A 19,995-nucleotide genomic window follows, 5' to 3' on the forward strand; every position below is an offset into this window, starting at 1 on the left:
AAATAATTTCAGTGCACGCGGTTACAAACAAACTCGTAAAGCAGGGGCTTTCAAAGCAAACCCAGTATTTCCTTGGACCGCACAATACTAAGAATTAATCAACCTAACACATTGCACACTCGAAAAATACACACAATCTTCAGTATCATTGCATCTTCAACCACGGAGCTAGCTGCAGTGATGGTGAAACGTTAGAGAAACTCTCCTATTAGACACGGCTTACTCCTGAAAACGTCAAATGATTACAACTGTGAACATCCATTGACCCTTTGTGAACGAGAATTTTATTAATCGTCAAAGCTGCCGTTCTAAATATAAGCAAACGAAATTAAATTACATATCCAATTCTTAAACACTAGAGAAGAAAGATATACATCAATCTCTTGTTACTTAAACAATTAAGTTATCGCAATTTATCCGTCCAAATATAAAAGTTTAATGTCCTCAAACTGACGGCATTCATCCGCAAAGAGTCAACCTTCTAAAATACTCAATTCTTTCCCAACAAAGGAAACCCAAGACAAAACTTCAAAACTCGCGACACACGAACAAACGATCAGCATTAAACGAACCAATCGAAGAACGATGTTTCCGAATCGTAGTGTAATCGGTGCGGCGTTCGCATTCGTAGGATCGGCCACCTGTCGCCGAGAGTCGGGTGTCGGGTCTCAATCCGGTCACCCTGTAGACCGTAGCTCCGGGATAAAGTAAGGTAACAGAACACCTAAGTAAGAGGTTCTGTCGTGTACGGTTGTACGGCGGTGGTAGTAGTGGCTCGCGCCCCCTCTATGCAGTCGAGAGGTATATTAGCGTGTGTTGTTTGCACGACGATGAGCGTAAAGACGAGAGGAAGAGAGAGAGTAGATGTCGGTGAGGGTTGAGGCGAGCAGGAGAGCGAAGTGAATGAAAGCGGAACGAAGAGGACAACCTGTCGGCTGGTCGCCGGACGAGGACAACGCGAACGGGGGTGGTATGAATGAGAAAGAGAGGGAATCCGTGTGTAGAAGAGAGACCGAGGTAACGTGCAGTCAGGAGAAGGGAGAGGGTGAAGAGGGGAACGGTCGTTGAAATAGAGATGAGAGAAAGGAGGAGGAATGAAGGGGGTGGTGGCGGTGGTACGGGAGCGAGCGAGGCGGAGAATAGTTGGGAGGATAGAGACAGACGTAGAGAAGCTAAGAGTATAGGAGGGAGAGCGCAGGCGCGCGTGAGTATGTTACGGGGATGGCCAGAGGGCAGCTAACGTTTATAATATTAACGCTAATGGACTACCTTATACCTTATATACCGGGTCCGACCCCTCACCGGCCTCCCCCGCCCACAGCCTCCACCAGACACCCTTCTCAGCCCTCACCAAAGTACGGGATAATATTCATGGATGTGTTCAAGCTAATGCACCAAGGCGTCCCGGCGAAAGAGAGCCCGCGAGAAGAATACCGGGAATCGAAGAGAGACGGCGCGAACGAGTCTCCGGGTAAACCCGTGTGTATAGTCTTCCAATATACTCATTCTAAATTGACTCCTGAATCGCGACAGGCTTCTCCACTCCGGTGGACAGAGTTTTTCAGACGGGAACATTCTCCATCGCTGATGCGAATCTTCGTTTTCCTTTTTCTTTTTATTGTTCGCTTGCTTGCTTCTGTTTCTTTTCGTTTTGTAGTGGAGATAATTTTGCAAATTATTTATCGGGTGTCGGGGTGCGCGGTTGGATGGAATTGGTGTTATAGGGGCCTTAGTAATTTTATAGGATCTTCGTTTGTTCTTGGTTGTGCTAAAATATGAAACTGTAATTGTACTATCTTTGGGTATATACTCGAGAGCGTGAACGTGTAAATATCTTTGAGATACTTATGGGGGATTAATGTCTCAAAGAATGTTAGAGATTATCTTTATCACAAATGTATTATTGTACAGTTTTGACACCGGTTTTGAAGACAGACGGTGATTCCCAATGATCGCAGAATTGTATTAGAATGTAATAAAAGTAACCTAGAAACTGAAGAAGATATTAAACTCGACCCGATACTTTGATACAACATCTGAGGCGACATTTATAAATAGTTTGCTGAACTTTATATTTTATTGCAAGTGCGCGAGAGATAATAAAAGTGAAAGCCTCGAGACGCTTTGAAGGAGACCTTATTTTCAATCTAGTAATAGTATTGGCAAAAGAAATAAATTGCCGTTTCCAAAATTGGCCTATCAAACCGTGAATTTGCATAAACATGCCCAGTTTAGCGATCGCGTTAACCATTTTGATCGAGCATTTTTTGCCGACGGTCGTATTACCGAGACGCGTCCCGAATGGATCCAATAAATCTCGCATCGGCTCCGTTAACACGGTAATTCGTAAATGGCGCGTCTGAAACGCAAGAAATAATAAAAGCCTGATGCGCCCCCAGGCCGCGGAGGCCCGGGATTCGCGCTCCTCATCGATATACGGGGGAGTAATATTCATAATGTAATGGAGGCGGCGTAATGTAAGCTAATGCATCCTGCAATTTCTTGAAAGCATTCGAATAACTCAGCCGCAGCCAGTGTATTCCTAATATACTTAAAAATTTCTGCCAAGTATCGAGCGGGAATAATCGACGGCGCGGGGCCGTGGCTTTATGAGATTGAAAACGCGTTCGAGTAGCTCCGGGGATCTTGTTTCAAAGCGGGATTTTCATTCGTCCGACGACCGACGCGGCTTACGTAACCGATGAAAGGAAACTATTCTTCCATTTTAAACATTTCCATAGAACGATTTAAAATACCGAACGCTACATCAACCGTATATGGGTTTCATTATCATAATTTTCGGTAATGCGATCGCAATATTAATTCGAAAAATGCATTATCATCGCAAGGAATTACTTTTTTCAATTTATATAAATTGACCTGTACCATCTGCGCTATAGAAAGGAAATCTTGTCTTATCGAAACTGTTATTGAAACAAGAACCTTCGTTTTGTTGTTGCAAGCATGCTTATAGATTAAATGTTGTAATTAATTCTTATTGGTAACGTACAACCTTGTCTGATCGAAACTAGCTTTAGATATTTTTCTTTTTCAATATGGCGCTCGAAGAACTGTACTTTCCAAACAGAAACTTGCACGTAGTTATCGATGTTCCTCGACGTTTCCCAAAAAACCTGCCGATCCGTCTCGCCGTGCTGCTCTTCTAGAGGCTTCATTAAAAATAATGGATATTCATTAAAAGTAATGAAACTCCAAACGAAGGGAAATACCGACTTGATTATTTGTTTCAATCGCGCTTAATGTGATTAAAAAGTGCCATTACGTTTTTTAATTGTACTCCCGCGACGGAACTGCGCTTCACTGTTTAAACTGGAATCTTATGATCGACAATGCGAGACCGTTGTTCCCGCATTTTATTGTTTTCTCTCTCCCCGAATTCGCGAAATAAAGGCTGGGAAAGGGAATTCATATTTATCATATAAATTTGTTCGGAACACAGATATTCCATTCCTTTGCCTTCAGGACGCGTATTTTTCACTTATTAAATCGGACATGTTATTTCGACCATTCTCGTTGCGAAACATTCAATTGGTTTAACATCGGCGGCGCAGCACATATTGAAAATACCTCGAGAAAACTATTTGTCCAAGCACCGTGTACACCTACACGGAAAAATTTATTCGCGTCCTCGCGCAACTGGGGACACCCTTTGTCGGGACGATCAAAGTTGAAGTCTTCAACTATTTTCTAATTACTTCGCGAATGTTATCAAGGTTTTCGCGGCGATCAGGGCGCATTGCAAAATTTGTTACACATATATCTCGTTTTCACTTGTTTTTATTAGCTGCTGTGGAACTATAACGGTCTCAATAACCACGTGTTTAATATCGCGCCACTTATTAAACGAAGGTTACCGAATTGCAGTCGCGGTCAATTAAGCCGGCCTACGTGAAAGCAACGAAACCGCTTGCGTGCGCGCGGTCTTGCGGTAAATCCGGAAAATGTGCGTTCCTCGCAACCTATTGACAACCAACGAATCATTTTCGAGACCTAAGTAATATTATTCCCAATACTTCGTTAGTAACAACAAGAATCACGCATTCTCCGCAGATGCACCTACAAACACCAAACAATTAAAATTCAATCTCAAATTAAACATCATTTTCTTTTACTCTCATTGAATTAAACAATACTCTTATTGATCGGATTACAAATAAAATCTTCGAGTGACTAAAAACTACCCAAAACACAAAGTATACGTTAATCAACAGATAAAACACTGCACATGTATCGATACAAAGCCCATCAACGCTAAGTATAGTTAATATTTGCCGCGGAGACATCCACATGGCCGATAAGTCTAGAATATCTCGCCGGGCATTGATCACGCACCCTCAATTACGCCTGGTATCGCCCGGCTCCCGTCACGGAGGAACGATGTTTGTCTCCCTCCAAGACGCGCTTAACTTTTAATTACTATCATATAACTAATTAGCCCCGGTGGCCAGGGGTTTTGTATATTAATTTAATTTTCAATCTCACGGGGTAATTCTTGGCGCAACGTTAGTTTTAATCAACCCTTCGCCCCTCGCGTCCCGACCTGCCTCGTTCCGCGAGGGCTGCGGGAGGAGAACGAGTTAGTAGGAGGGAAGGAGGAAGGGGTGAAGCGGGGGGTGAACCGAGAGGGTGGTTAGACATGAGCGGCGGAGAAGACGGAGGGGGTGCAGCAGAACCCCGTGGAAACGGTAGGGGTGGAATGGAGTACACCTACTCAGCTAATAAAAACCTGCAATAAAAACCACCCCTTAGGACCGTCGAGGTTCTCTCGTTCTCTTTTCATCCCCTCTTTTCTCCCTCATGCCTTCCCCCGGCCCTCGTCGCAGTCTCGCAACCCTCCTCATTCCCGTCGCCTTCCACCCACCCTTTTCCTCGCTATTTCTCTCTCCCCATTCTCTGTCTCTCGTACAGCAGGTTTATTCACCTGGCCGGGATTAACTTTAATCAAGTATTTACATTTTAATTCGCTGCCATGTACATTCAACCGACCTACAGGTCCTTTACGATAACATCGTCGTTTAATTGCAAACTGCCACTTTCGTACGACAAGACGTCTGCTCTAGCCCGCGCGGAAAGAGAGAGGAAGAGAATGAGAGAAAGGCGGTGTCGGAGAGAGAGAGAGAGAGAGAGAGAGAGACGAACAATCCTATCCGGGATAATAAGTCGGAGTCGCTGAAACGTGGCCAGTAAGACGCGGCCAGGGAAAAATATGCCTCATCCGAGGATGGAAATTGTTCGTTGTAAATTGATCGCCGTCCGGGGAGTCCACCGGAGCACTCGGCTCCTCTGTCCGGAATATGTGACGGCTGTCTTCCGTGTCGTTTGAGATATTCGCTGGAGAATTAACGAATCGGACGTAATTTTTATTGATAGACTACGGATAGAGTGTACGTGGACACAAGGATGTTTACACGAGTTTGTGTCTTTGTGTTTATATATTTAGCACAATCTATGCGTGTTTCTGAACAGTGAACATTGTTACAAAGGTTTGTAATTTTATTATATAAAGTTCAACTGCGTACTTTTACTGTAAATGCATTCAGTTTGTAGTTTGCCTGTTTCGATTTCATTAGTCTTCAAACTGAGTAACTTAATGTTGTCTTAGAGTCATTTGGATTATAAAAAAATTGCTACAAAGTTTCAAATAAATTTGGCGAATTTATTGTAATGATTAATTACATTTAATTATGTGAAAAGAATGGCTTATTCCGAATTTGTTAAGAATATTACTGAATTAGTTCAGCGAGGATTATGAAAGAGGAAAAGGAAATATTACTTTTAATTGGTATGTTTTGTGTAATAACATTTTTGTATACTGTTTGAATTGCATAATCCCTGACGGAATATAAAGCCTCCGAGGTGGTTCTATTTACTTCGGAGAATACGTAGCAGAGGACTAATGAATTTTCCGACGGGTATACAGAGCGCTCCGAATATTATCAAGTCGGAGCAATAATCACGCCTAATCTGACGCGACGCGAGGCTAGAGCTTATCTCGCGTGACAGCTGTTCTATGCCGCGATACGTTTCTAATTGGACTTAATTGGACCCATTGTTGAATTTCATTTGACGCGAACTCGTCCTACGAGATGGTAGATAACTCGAAATTAAATTGCAGCCACCCGAATGGCGGACGGGATTTAAAAACTGGTCGCCAACTTTGCACCGGTTTCCTATTAAGCCCCGAATACCCCGGTCGCCAACATTTTGTTTCGATATACGTTGCAGTATGAAATCAAATATACCTTGAATCGTAAAAAAAAATTTGTTCAAGGAAATACAGAAATGCAGAGTAAGGGTTAGTATTAAATGCAAAATAAAATCATTTGAGGTCGAGATGGTTTGGAAGATTCGAACGAAAATAATTAGAGAAATTTAAAGTGCTTAACCGGCATCTACGGACCCTTATTCTGGTATTTTTCGGAGCAGTGAGAAACCTCGAGGGCGTTCTGGGACAAAATCCCTGGTTTCCGAGGGCCAGCAGGTACCTGAACTCTATTCACGCTTCCAAAATATTTGGGTCGACCGTTTGACAGGTTGTAGGGACTGGTTATGGGTTTCGGGGTGGTCAAGGACCAAATTTATTATTTTACGACGGTCCCGTTCCCTCGCCCCAACCTGACGACTATTTTCGCGCCTTTTTTTCGACCGGCCCAGCTACATTTTTACGATCTCATTCAGGTGTCAAACTTTCCAATTAACGAATACGACGCGGGGAACAATGAGTCGGCAAATTCGTGTTTCTGCACGTTCACGCCCGCGTTCCATCACGAACGGAAGGAAACGGACCCCAAAAACCGTTTTTTCGTTGTTGGTTATTGAAAAATCTGTACTCCACGCTTTACTTGCCTAAACTATATGTTTAAAACGTTGAATAGTATTTTCTATAATGTACAATTACAGAATGAACTTTTTTTGTGTTCAAACGGATTCTATGTATAGTAATTTCTTACTGTATACACAAATTACTAAAGTTTTTTTTTAATATCCTGGTAGTGGATCAATGGGAAACGTACGATAAGTGCGATATTATGCTAGAGAATGAAAGAAGAATTTATGAAGTCTCCAAGGAACAATTTACATAATAATTTCTGAGGAAAGAAGGAAATGAATAAAATTTCAAGGAAGAACTTGAAGTTTTCAATTGACAAACTTTTATGGCGAACAACTTTCGAGAAACAGAGCCTTGTATCTCATTTACTTATTGTAATACATTTTCTGTGATAGATTTAGCTTTATACCCGGCATGTTAAACCGTGTAATTCATAACTTAAAGTTTGTTTAGGTGTGTGCAATTTATAACGTAATAGACTCAACCGATGTTTGTCTGTAACAACCTTCGGACGATTATTATTAGATTTCGGTGCTTCGTCAGTAATATAGAATGTGGCATAACATTGAACGATCAATAAAATAATAAACTGGCAACTAATATTAATACGCACATCGGAAACCTTAGATAATTCCTAAAAAAAAAAAGAAAATTAGATATTATATTGTAGAGTTTCGTGCATTTGTACGCTATACAAATTTTCAAATGGAATGAGATTTTTTTTATATCACTTTTAGAACAATCTTAAGAGAAGATACAAACTTCTATTTTATATAAATTCTACACTTGTCATATTGAATTAGAGATTACTAAAATTCGTTAGAAATTTAATACGTTAATATTTTTATGTTAGACGCACTAGATTCTGGATACTTTCTGAATATTCTTTATAAAAAGAAAATGAAGAAACGCAGAAGACACATGTACAAAAATAAAGAACAGAATTTATCATGTTAATGAAGTAACGATCTCGGCTAAACATTGCTCGTTAAGAAGCCTCGTTTACCAAAGCTCTGGACAAACGGATCGCTCTAAATTCGCGTGGATACTCGGCTACGACGAAACAACGCGGGTCAAAGCTGGCAAACCAAAATAACCCCCGAGACGAGATATTACAGCCGCGGGAATACTTTATTACACCGCGTTCACGCCAGAGCAAATTACGCTATCGATAGTGTCGCTAGGACAGCTACTCGTCAGAAATAGAGCAGAACCGTACAAGCATAGACTACCATGGTCAAACATCTGTAATATCGTGGAATATTCATGATCCCAGTGGTCGATACAAACCATGAGTATTATCGTTGAAATAATATTATACTGTAACATAAATGATTGTAACTCATAAGCCACTGGACACTAATGTCAAAGAATTTTAAATAAAAAGCAATATTATGATCTTATCGAATGTGACAGATTACGAAACAAAACGGAATATTGATAGGTTTTATTTTTATCAACATACTTAGCTGATCTAGTAATAAATAATACGACGCATTAGTGGCATCTGTAACTATGATTGTTATTCGAAAGGTTAGTTTACCACTATTGCGCTAATTTTCTATAACAATCTTCGAATTTGATATACAGCATTTTATTTCACTCCTACAATACTTTCTTTTCACTCCAATTGAAGTATCATAGTTCTATTACTAATATTTACGAGTTTTTGAAATATCTACGAAACTAACATATTGAAGTTCTCCAAACTTCCTGAAATACTACTATAAAATATTTCACATCTACTTGAAACCATCAGACCACAAGACAGGAAAATAAATTACTAAAATTACATCGGAAACTTCTATTTATACCTACGTCTACCAAAAAACATAGTCATCCGATTATTCACGCGTCGAGTGTACAGTCACACATCAATTATTAAAAGGATCAAAGTTTTTGCTAAAAATATCGATTTCCGCCGCACGGAACAGTCACCCGCTAATAAAGGTCACGCGAATCTAAGGCTTTCCGTGTTCTAAAATAAAACTATCCACCGTTTAATGTCAACAGTCAGAGAGACAGGAACACTTCTAAAAACCGTGGTTGCATCGTCGCTCTATCGTCGCTCTATCGACGCTCCATTATAGCGGCTCGGTCTGTGTCCTATATTCCGCGGCTCGGACGTTCCTGTTCCCCGGATCGCCCGGTTCAAGCGAGAATAGAAACAACGTTAAATAACCGTGCAAACAAACCCTCGATACATGAATTTAATACGGCCCTCTACACGAGCATCGCATCGAATCATCGATAACGTTCCGCGCTCTAGCCCTCGCCGGCTCTACCCTCTGCGAGATTAATGGTGGGGCCGATAGAGGCAATTTCGAGGCAGCGCTGACAAAGATCGCCTACGAATTTCCTGCGATTTTTCTCGCCCATGTTCGGGCATCTCAGAACCCATCCTGAGAGAAGAATCTTCGAGAAAGAAGGAGAAAGAGAGTCGGTGGATAGAAAACAAGCAGCAAACGATATCGAATCGGTTGCTTCTCGGTGTGCGGCACAGAAGACGATCGCGGGTCAGTCCAGAAACTGTAAGCTCGCCGCTCGATAAGGAGCCAATTACATTTTAGCCGATGCTATCTTTCCGCCACCAGCCGCGATAGCGCCGGCAAACTAATTGGCCGCGCCAGAAAGTAGATTCAGCGGCGATAGCCGTGCGAATTACAGAAAAGAAGAGAGACACAGAGCGCAAGGGAGGGAGGCCTAAGAGAGGTAGATGAAAAGTAGATCTCCGGGAAGAGGGGTTGCAAGGAATATCAGTTCTCTAGTTTCGTTGTCCTATCTCCGGCGCGCATAATCGCCGTCGAAAAGAAAGCCTAGCGAGCGCAATTTCAAAGTTCGAGGCTTGTTTGGCGGGTTGCCAGCGCTCACGTAACTAACTACTTGTTTTGCCAACGGTGCCTGCTGCCTCCCCCGCGTCCGTCCACCTAACCCGGCGCTCTCCGCTCTTCCTCTCCTACATCGCTCTTTCTCTTTCTCCCTCTTTCTCGCAGCGTGTCGCGGCTCGGTCAGCCGGCTGATCCCTCGATTTTCGAAAAAGGTTAACACCTCGGCCAACCGCGGATGGATCACCATTCGACCACGTGCACGGCGACGGACGCGCCTGCGTGCCCCCAGCCTCGAGACCTTACACGGAAATTTCTTCTCTCAGTCTTCCCGTGCCCACCAGTTGGCACGATACCACGGCGACCCATCTGCGAAACGCTTCGTTCACCTATCCGCGAATCGGACTGCCGATGATCTTCGACCTGATGCGGACGGGTTCGCGAACCTCGATTACCTAGACGCCGGGCTGACCGGTGGACACTTGTTAAGAAGGGGCTAAGCAATCGATAAAACCGCGATTCTTTCAGATGAAAGCTATCCTCGAGTTTTCTTCCGAGTTTCTTCATTCGGTACACTCGCTGGCAGCTATCAGGGAATGATCTAAGATATACCGATTTTTCACAGAGATAACGGGAAAGCGATAAACGGGGCCAGAGGATCACCGGTTAAGATAGCGGCGTAGGTCCCGAGTGATTCGAAAAATTGACTGTGGCAATGATCCCTTACCTGAATCCACGGCATGCGTAGGCTGTGCTCCAGGGACGACCGCTGCGTTTAATATTCCTTGGCGCCGCAGACAGAGGCTGCCCGCGGTCGCATAGGCAACAACAAAAAAACAAAATACACTATGCCGCACAATTCGGGTCGGTCACGACACTTATGATCCTACGATTCGAAGGTCACGTTTCCCGGCCGATCGCTGTTCGAGCGATCGGTTCGCACGCGTGAACCGGGGGTTAGTCGGGGAATGGTCCGGCGTTAGCGGTCAGCTGTCATCGGTGGTTCACTTCTCTGACCGCTTGTTCGAGTCCTGTCGACTGTCAGGAAGTCGCGATTCAGGCTCGGAGACTTTCGGTGACCGAAAGTCCCGCGTGCTCCTCCACGTCGAATTATTGATCTTAAGCTCTCCTCTCCGGCTTGGTATATCGCGAGAGTCTAACTGCCGCGACGCTGCAGGGCTGATCCAGACCGCCAGTCGGCGGCAGTCGGTCCGGTGCTCCGATAGCGGCAACAACGATCCGTACGCGCGCTATGTCCCATAGGTAGTATCCGGGCAGCTGGTCCGGCCGTTACAGTCAACAGTTCCATTCCACTTCGTCTCGATTCTGGCGAGCGAGCCGAGGGAGGAAGGTGGACGAGGACACACGAGAGAGTACGCACGTTAACCAACCTGTCACTATGTACGTTTCAGGGTACGACACTGAACGGATAGGGCTCTGTTAGTGGGAAGAACAATACGACGGGGTGAAGGGATAAACGAATATCGGAGCCCTTCGAGAGGGTTGAAAAAATCAGTCGCGAACGCGAGCACACCGCGCGACACTCGGAACTCGTACAAGCCACGACACGAACCGCACGGCACGACGGCAGACGAGCGAGTGGGGTTTTCAGGCTTTCCCCCACCATTCACTCGAACCGTGCAGCGGAGCAGATAGAGCGCAACGAGGGAGCGAGCGGATAGGTCGCAACTCACGACTCCAGAAGCGAAGTGAGGTGACAGGGGAGCGCCGCGGAAAGGTGAAAGAAGGGGTAAGTCCGTGGTCGGAGTGGGGTACGGGCGAGCGGAGAGGTCGTGGGTAGGGATGGCGCGGCACACCGATCCGTAGGAAGGGTGACGTCGGGGTGGGGGAAGGATAGATGGACGTCAGGGGCGTGAGTGAAGGAGGGGCATCGATATCGCCCCTCTTTCACCCTGACTCGGTAAGGGACTTGCGGGGAAGCGGCGGCGGACTCTCTGCACTCCACGCGACTTTGCGAGTGAAACATTTCGCGGGTTTCGCGGACGCTGGGCGTGGGATGGGGTTCCGCCGGTCGGAGGGGGAATGGAAGGGAAACGTAGTGAGGGAAGACAACAGTATTCCCGTTAATTGAACGACTCTCGTAGAGAACGAGAGGGGTGGCAGCAAGATGAGGCGGCCAGGGACGGGAGGGGGGCAGGATTACTCGCAGTAATTACTTATTTTTATTACGCTCCGCCTCTCTGCTTTCCCCCACCACACCTTCCACTCTCTCTCCCTCCCCCCCGGATTCAACTCTGTATCCGTGTTCTACGACGAGGACGACGAGGACGACGACGACGACGACGACGATGTCGGGAAAGAGGATGATGACGAAGACAGTTGAGCTAGTCTGAGCTTGTCGATGGTCAGTGTTATTAAGATGATTCCGGTATTTTCTTCTCCTTCCTTTTTTGCGACTGTATTCGCAAGACAGTACTTGTAGAGATCAAGGAATACTGGACGCAGGAAAGTGGACCGTAAAAAGTGTCCGTTCGAATCGGCAGGACCGAGGCAAGATTGAGGATTCGCGTGGGAGGATGTGTTAGAGGTGACCGGTTCGACCCGCGAATCACTCTCTCCCTCCCCGCGCCCTTCCTCGCGATACGAATTCCTGAATGTTCCGGGGGAACGGTCGCCGCGGTAACCGTGGAAGTGAAAGAACACTTTCAGCTAATTGAACGACCACGGTCCCCGGGAATCCAGAATGGTGGCCGATTACTCCGAGTAATTACTTATTTTTATTACTTTCAGCCTCTTTGCCCCACCCCCTTCACCCCCCGAAACCCCACCCCCGCGTCGGTCGCGCGACGTCACTTATCGCTGGCCAACCACGAGCCCCGACCACCTGTCTTCCGCGCCACCCTCTCCGTTCCGCGGGTCGGACCATATTTCGTCCCAGCTGTCTTTGATACGTATCAAGTCGTTCCTGCGACGTTTAAAAACGCGAATTTAAACGTGACAGCAACTAATTATCGCGCGCGATGAAATGGAACCACTTCGTTGTTCCGCGAGCGGATCCCGCGACCCTCTCCCTTCGTTCTTGTTGACTCTACCCGATGAAACACAAATCTCTGACGCGTGAATGTAACAACTTGTATTCGGGCGAAGTTGGACACGGATTAAATGCGCCTCGGATTCTTTAATATTATCTAGATCAGTGTGAAATTACATGTATGGATGCAGATAATTGGATCAATGGATCCAAAAATGGATCAATTTTAAGTGACTTTTACTTTGATGTTTTGAATCGTTGGTGAAAAATAAATCTTGGCTTTTGAAATTTATTTATGTAGGTTTGACGGAAATTATTTTAAGAATTGACGACTAAAAAGGCTTTCAGGAGAGAAGTAGTTCACGTAACTCCTCTAGATGCGATTAGGCTCTTCGTTTTTATTGGTGCGCCAGCGAACACTTTCAACATGTTAGTAGAACAGGATGTGGAAGATTGAAGTTAAGTAGAAAGAGGAATCTACAGATTAGAAAGCTGTTTCAAAATAGTCGTAGATTAAGGAGCAGATTGTAAAAGATTATAATTTCAAGGAATGACTTCACATTTCCATAATGCAAGTCGAATAAGACGTTCATAAACGCCCGTAAGTAGAGCAATTAATCACCGGATTAAGACAATTGCTTTAGACTGGATCAAACTATCTCAAGTACAGATATTAACTCGTGGGTTTTGTAGGACGGTATATTTTTGCTACAAAAGTTCTATTTCCATAATCTTATTAAAAATTGGAAATAGTTAGGGCGATTTAATTTTTGTCAATTTCGAGATATATTTGTTTTATACGTAATATATCTGTACCTATTTCCAAAAATTTCTGCTTACAATTCGCCAGCATGGAACAGTAAAATATGTATACTTATACAAAGATATTATTTTTCTTCTCAATTACTCTAAAATTTTTTATTCGCTATATTTTCGTAGATCCTAAACATTGTGGGTGAAGTTCCCAACTGTTGAAGCAGCCTTAGTTGTATCGCGGCATCTAGAAAATGACGTATATCATGTTGTACCACCCAACTACAAAATATCAGGGAGCAAATAAATACTTGAGCAATTCCTCAAGAGATTCCTGTTCTGGAGATCGAATCTGTCATTCCAACACGCAGGTTAAAAGTTGCTTTTAACGACGATTGGACCAACTTATCGGAATCGAGTGCGTCAAACCGTAGCCGGAGCAGCTCATACTTCTTCAAAGGTACAAGGTAACTGTGATTGCAGTCGACAAGTGTCACCGCTAAGGATCATCGATCAACAGTTCACGCGAATCAACGGTCTAGAAGCGGGACAACATTCTTCCATCCCCAATGAACGCTCGTTTCATGGAACGTCGAGCGTCAGTCAGCTCCCATTTAATCCAATTGCCCCGCGTCTTCGTTTTTCCTATCGCGAAACTTACTTTTACGACGCTCCTCGGCGGACTCCGAGCAACACGCTACCCGACTTCCGATTCGCTCGACACGCGGAATTCGTAGTTGCGCGTGTCCACGCGGAACTGTCGCTCATGCGTGTCTAGAATGGAAAATCGGCGACCTGTCTCTCACGTCTCCCAAATTTTCACGTCATCGGAATACTTGAAGTGAATTATAGAAGCACACATTCGGTTATAATTACCCGTGATTCGATTTTAGCGTATGTACTTGTTGCATCGTTAATTAAATCGCTCAAGGTTGTGCTGTTATTAACATTCGCTAAAAACGTTTCTTACGCAAGCTACGTTGTTCCATGTAATCTGATTTATAATAAAAATAGTTTGATATCGTTAAAGAGTACAATAGTACATATCACGATGTAATGACTGTACGAATGATTCAAAGGATTTTGAATCCTGATTTGAATTACTGAATACCATTAAAAAATTATTACTCTACTAGCGAACGTCCACGTGTCTATTTCAGGTTCCTTTAATACATAATTTTACTACATAATTGTTTAAACGTTACTTAAAATAAGTGTTTCAAAATCAGTCTATAATCACGCGTATATCAAATTGGAATTCGTTGCAGCGTAAATATAAACTATTTATAGTACTTCCGAGGCGAAATAATTTATTAATTTTCCGTTGGCATCATTTTTATAATAAACGTAGAAAGACAACGAGCGCGGTACACTTTTTTTCTCGTTTTTCAAAGGGAATTATTAACGATATAGTGGCTTCGATGAATGCAGCCGCGAAAAAAATCGTAAGGCAACGGGTTAAGATCGTCCGGATCGAAGCGTGTAACTCGTTACAGGTCGACGACCAATTACACTTCCCCTGGCTTGCGGCCACTTTTCATTTGCTCGTTTTGTTTGCGGGTAAACAAAGGAGAAGCGCAACGGAAATCGCGGCGCACGACAGACGGGGGAGAGCCCCGCGAGCAGAAGTGCTGCCGGACTCGTTTATCCCGTTTAATTCGTTTAATTATTCCATTATTAATTACTTCATTAATTGCGATCGCGCTCTACTTATTCCGCGGCAGCACGTAATACGGGGACTTCGGAGGAGCGTGGGGGGAACGACGGTCGCTGGATCGTCATAATGCACTTTTAATAATTAACGCGGTAAATAGTAACGTGAATGAATTATTTCGCCTGTGTTTGAAATGATTAAAATCGTCGACGAGCGCGTGCATACGTCGTTCCTCCGAATGTCCATCGATTGTTCCTCGATCCAGCGTCGAGCGAGCCGTTTGTTCGTCGAACGAATGGAATTGTATTCATTCCAAATTGCCTAAGAATCGTCTACTTGAAAAGCATTCGTGTAAAACGACCGTTATCGAATTTCAAATGAAATTTTTACTTTTGCAATTTTATGTTCATCGTGTAACAAAATTTTTGGAGAAAGAATCAGATGAACGTATTATTGTAAGAACTTCTGTGCGACTTGTGTACGTGCGTGGAATTGAATTATTAGTAATTAATTGCCGAACCGTACGTGATTTTCTTCTTCGCAGTTCAATCTAGAATTTGTGCATGCTTAAAGGCTGCACATTCCAGGAAATGTCCGCGAAGTTTGACTGTAACAACTTTTCATAATGCGGAAATAAAAACTTCAGTTTATGCGCGATTCGAACTTGGTTATACATACACTTTTCACGCATAAGTGTTGAGGAAAATGGATTATCACCCGACAACAAACGGAGTATTTCAGAATCCACTCGTACAGTCAGATTTCTTATTCAAAAATACACAATTTCCCCGCGTATTTGTTAAACTAATTGATTAAACATATTTTGCGGCTTGAGCTTCAAAGTCTGTTTTCGTACTCACGATACGAATAATAATCGATCGAACAAAAATATTTTCGCAAAAATCGCTTTCGATCAAAACTTCCACAAAATCACCGTGTATCTTATTGGTGTCAGAAAACCACTATGAAAACAACAATGGCAGAAAGATCGACGAGAAATGACAGCCGGCATCGGTAAACCGGGAATGAATGAAATATTTATCGCGGAGGAACGTCGCTGGAAGAGCGGAAAATATTTCGAATATGTTTTACAACGCGGCTGCGAAACAAAACGGGGCTTCTCGTTTTTTTTCCGCGTCGTTCGTCGAAATTCTAATTTCACGCCGTGGGATATTTTATGCTTCAACCCTTTTTTTCCCGTTCGATCCAGGAACTATAACGATCGGGCGCACGCTTCGGCGTTTCTTCCTCTCTTTCTCTCTCCCTGTTCGCCGCGTCTATTATTATTATCGTTTCTGGTCGCGTTTCAGCCCATAAACAACGCGGTTGCACAATGCCGGCGAACAATGCCGCGCGACTGATTGATCCTTAACTTTTAAAGTGACTTTCCGCGGCCGCGTGTACGCGCTGACATACGTGTGTATGTACGTGTATGCTATATATCCGAGAGCGAGTCCTCGATCGCGGGCGTATCGATCCCCACCGGCTTATCCGGATGCATTTTCAATTTGCATATCGTAGGAACCCGTGTCAATGAACACGGGTATCGAAGTTCGCGGCCATTGTCGTGTTCCGTCCGTGGGCGCACAATGAACGTTTATTCTGTAAACGTCTCTGTTATTTGCTCGCTGTAATTCACAGGTACAGATTTTATATTGTCGAGCACGGAGTTTATCGTGGGCCGAGAATTACGCTGGCCCGGCGACAGCTGTTTGCTGTCGCGATTTTCACCGCTTCAGGTTTCGACACTGTGTACCAGGCCTCCAGATCTTCGTGCGTGTGTTCTACGCGTAACATCCTCTTGCGCCGACCCCCTTAGCGTCTCGTGTCTATTCCTTATCGTCTATGTCTCGTAACGTTACTCGATGGTAAACAGGCGTCCGAGAAAGAGAAATGGAAGAAAACAAACGACACGGTACGCGAGTTTCGTTGTATGCGCTTGGCGAGAACTTATGGAGGGCGAGTGTTATCTCTCGTCACATTTGAAAGAAGAATTTGAATAATAACGAGAAACAAAGTACGCGACGTTATGTGTCCAGTCATTCAAGTAGATTGTGTATTTTTATATATTAATAGTGTAAAAACGTTTGAAACATTTATAAAATATAAACTTCATTGAAATTTAATAATATTTCGTTTTGCGTTTCATTTATATAGTTCATTTCGAGACGCCAATCAATGGAGATGAAGATAAACTAGCTTGCATTACACCTGAACGACTAGCTTGACTCGAGTTAGGCGACATTACGGGGGGGAAAATTGCAAGCGGAGTTTCTGCGGCTCGAAGTGAACCGCGTGAAAGCTAAGAGGTGCTTCGTTTTGTTCTGCGAAGGAGGACGGACGAGTTATTTACATGAATAATTAATCCTTTCGCTGCGGACATCTCTGCCGTGAGACGCGTATCTTGCACGCGTAGTTCGGAGCCATTTACTTCACACTCTTACAAAAACACTAAATTACAGCTGACCGTCTGTATAACATATTACTTGCCGCTATTATCGTCATGGCGATAAAAGGCGCATTAAACATAGCAGAAACAAGGCTTCTTGCGTGGTGAAGGAAAATCCAAGGGCTTCACCTGGAAAGATTGTAATCCTCCATAGTTACGCAAAGCGACCGTACATGTTTTGTATTCTACACCGCAGTTTATGGTTCCAAGTAACTATCTTCAGAATTTATTTATAATTTACTCCTACCGTTACAAATTACTTCATCGACCCGTCGAGAAATCAATACTGTCGAAAACGTTAGATCCATTATTTGTTAAATTACCATGCAAATAAACAGCACATCCAGTTGTACTGTAAACAATCATTAAAACGAAACAAACAAAATGAAATGCCGAAAACAAAAAAATGTCAGAAACAGTCGTAGGAAAAAGTGATCAAGTGTAAATAGTTGCGAGTACATGAATGTCTCGTATTTTAAACGAATTTTATGTACGACATTATTGGTAGGACGATCAAATCAAAAGAGAAAGAATAATGAAAGAGGAATGGTAATCGGTGAACTTGCAGACATCCGGCTATACCGGGAGAGGCTGATCGTGAAGTTCGAGGCAGCGAAGACAATCCGCTGCCCGGTCTCCACGGGGAATTTTATCCTTATTGGATTACGAAGAAACAATCCTAAGTCCTCCTAACGAGTCCTCCGGATCGCGGGATATCGGCCGTACTCGCGATAGATATCCTAATGCCTCCTGACAAGCGTGCCGGTCCTTAGCCGGTCGGCACCTTTTCGAGCTATCCGGTGCAATTATCCGAAACCACGGTGAGCCTGGTCGTGTTATTGTTTTTTTCTCTCTCCCCTAACCACGGCCCTCTGATCAAGATCCTTTCCAGGGATTCGCCTATTGTCTTCGGCGAAGGGACCGAGCCAACGGGATCCTTCGGGGCACCTCGCCGCCTGCTTTATTGTTTTCCTTGCTGGTTGATGCAAGTGCAGATAAAAGTTTTGACAAGTCGGGTCCCGATCGCGGTCGGCATCGACTTGCTGCATCCAAGGAAACTTGGCAAGAAGAACTGCAGGACGATTTCTTCTTCTTGGACAAGTGTTAATTATTTCATACCCATGGAAACTTTCGATCTCCTTCGTTAAACGTAAAACGTTGATTAGATTTCTTTTTATACAACATAGGAGATTATGTTGCTTACTAGTTTCGGTTAAGAGAATTTCAACAGTTATCAAATTTTGTATTTTAATTCTTCGAATGAGTAAATTAACGAGCAAACAAATTTTGATGGAGTAATGTCCTTTCCATTCTCTTCGAAAAACTATAACTCTACAACCAAGTTCAAAATCCCTGTAACTAAAATTGCTAGCGTATATTTATATTGGTCAAATTTGATAATGAATAATTCGATGTCGAATTTACCAAATTTAATGTAGCAATCAATTTGTATTGACGTAACATCGAATTGATTTGAAACGAAGCGAGTCGATACGACTGGGTGAAAAAAATGGTTCACTAGGTTTCAGTGACGAAAATGGCCGCCACCTGGCCGACGACGGAGCATCTTCGAGTCCTAGAACAGCACTAAACACGTGCGCGACGTCCGCCGCGAGGAATCGACTAGGCCATGGCATTCGCCAGCGACTTTTTTTCCGCAAACTTCCGAAGATCATTACGAAAGCCGCGAAGGGCTCGCGAGCCTCGTAAACTCGCCTCGTAAAAATCGCCAAAATACACGCACCTTACATGGTAGCGTCGCGTAGGCGGGTGTCATATCCCTGTAAAATCATTGCCACTAAAAATCACGGGTTCCCCTCGGAAATTTACAACGGTCATATCCGCGGTGTGTGCGACGCGCGTCGGTGAGAGATCCGCGGCGGGGTGTTAAATATATTTTCCTTTCTTTCTTTTCCTTTTTTTCCGCTTTTTCTTCTTCTTCCTCTTCTTTATCTCTTTTTTAAACGCCAACCGAACTGGCCAGCCCCCTTTTTTCACTGGAAACGAGTCCCCCGATACGCGGAAGACCATATTTTTTCCTTATTTGCATTCTGGTCACCAATAAACGCTACGGATACTCCTTGTGACTGCCCGCGGTGCTACCTTCGACTTTCGCGCGCAATTTATTTCGCAGAGTTTCGTTTTCTCCACACGTGAGTAGAAAAATACGTTTAAACACCTAGAAGAGAAAGAGAGAGCAAACAAGAGATAGGGACGATTGTGCGGCAAATGAGAGTAATTATCAGTAAGTGTTTTGAACAGAGATTTTCGGAAGTATATAGATTCCGATAACTATGGTACATTCTCGTTTTCATCTTTAATTATGCAGGGTGGACGAAATAAGGAATTACAAACTGATTTTATTATCTTTTTAATTAAATGCGAAGATTTTATTGTTATTGCTTTTAATTTTGGATCCGGTTATTTAGACTTAGAACTAGTATTGTAGGACGAGTGATTTCTTTAATTATT

The 19,995-nt window shown here is 43.7% G+C and overlaps 1 protein-coding gene and 1 long non-coding RNA gene across 3 annotated transcripts in view; one reads left to right on the forward strand and one right to left on the reverse strand.

Annotated features, from left to right (window-relative positions):
- LOC116430945 (uncharacterized) overlaps positions 1-19,995 on the reverse strand; it is a 211,816-nt gene that overhangs the window by 183,106 nt on the left and 8,715 nt on the right. Inside the window, exon 1 of one of the 2 annotated variants that reach the window (XM_076367635.1) lies at positions 10,403-11,141. The exons of the other annotated variant lie outside the window; for it this stretch is intronic. The gene's annotated coding sequence lies outside the window, so the exon portion shown is untranslated. Of the gene's footprint in view, positions 1-10,402; positions 11,142-19,995 lie in introns of those variants that run through there. 2 annotated transcript variants of the gene reach the window in all.
- On the forward strand, positions 11,293-13,933 carry LOC143174512 (uncharacterized). The gene is made up of 3 exons (XR_012998560.1): positions 11,293-11,425; positions 12,969-13,268; positions 13,607-13,933. It is a non-coding gene; the product is annotated as an uncharacterized LOC143174512 (long non-coding RNA).

Source organism: Nomia melanderi, chromosome 5, assembly GCF_051020985.1.
Source record: "Nomia melanderi isolate GNS246 chromosome 5, iyNomMela1, whole genome shotgun sequence".
In the NCBI taxonomy this organism is placed as follows: Eukaryota; Metazoa; Arthropoda; class Insecta; order Hymenoptera; family Halictidae; genus Nomia; species Nomia melanderi.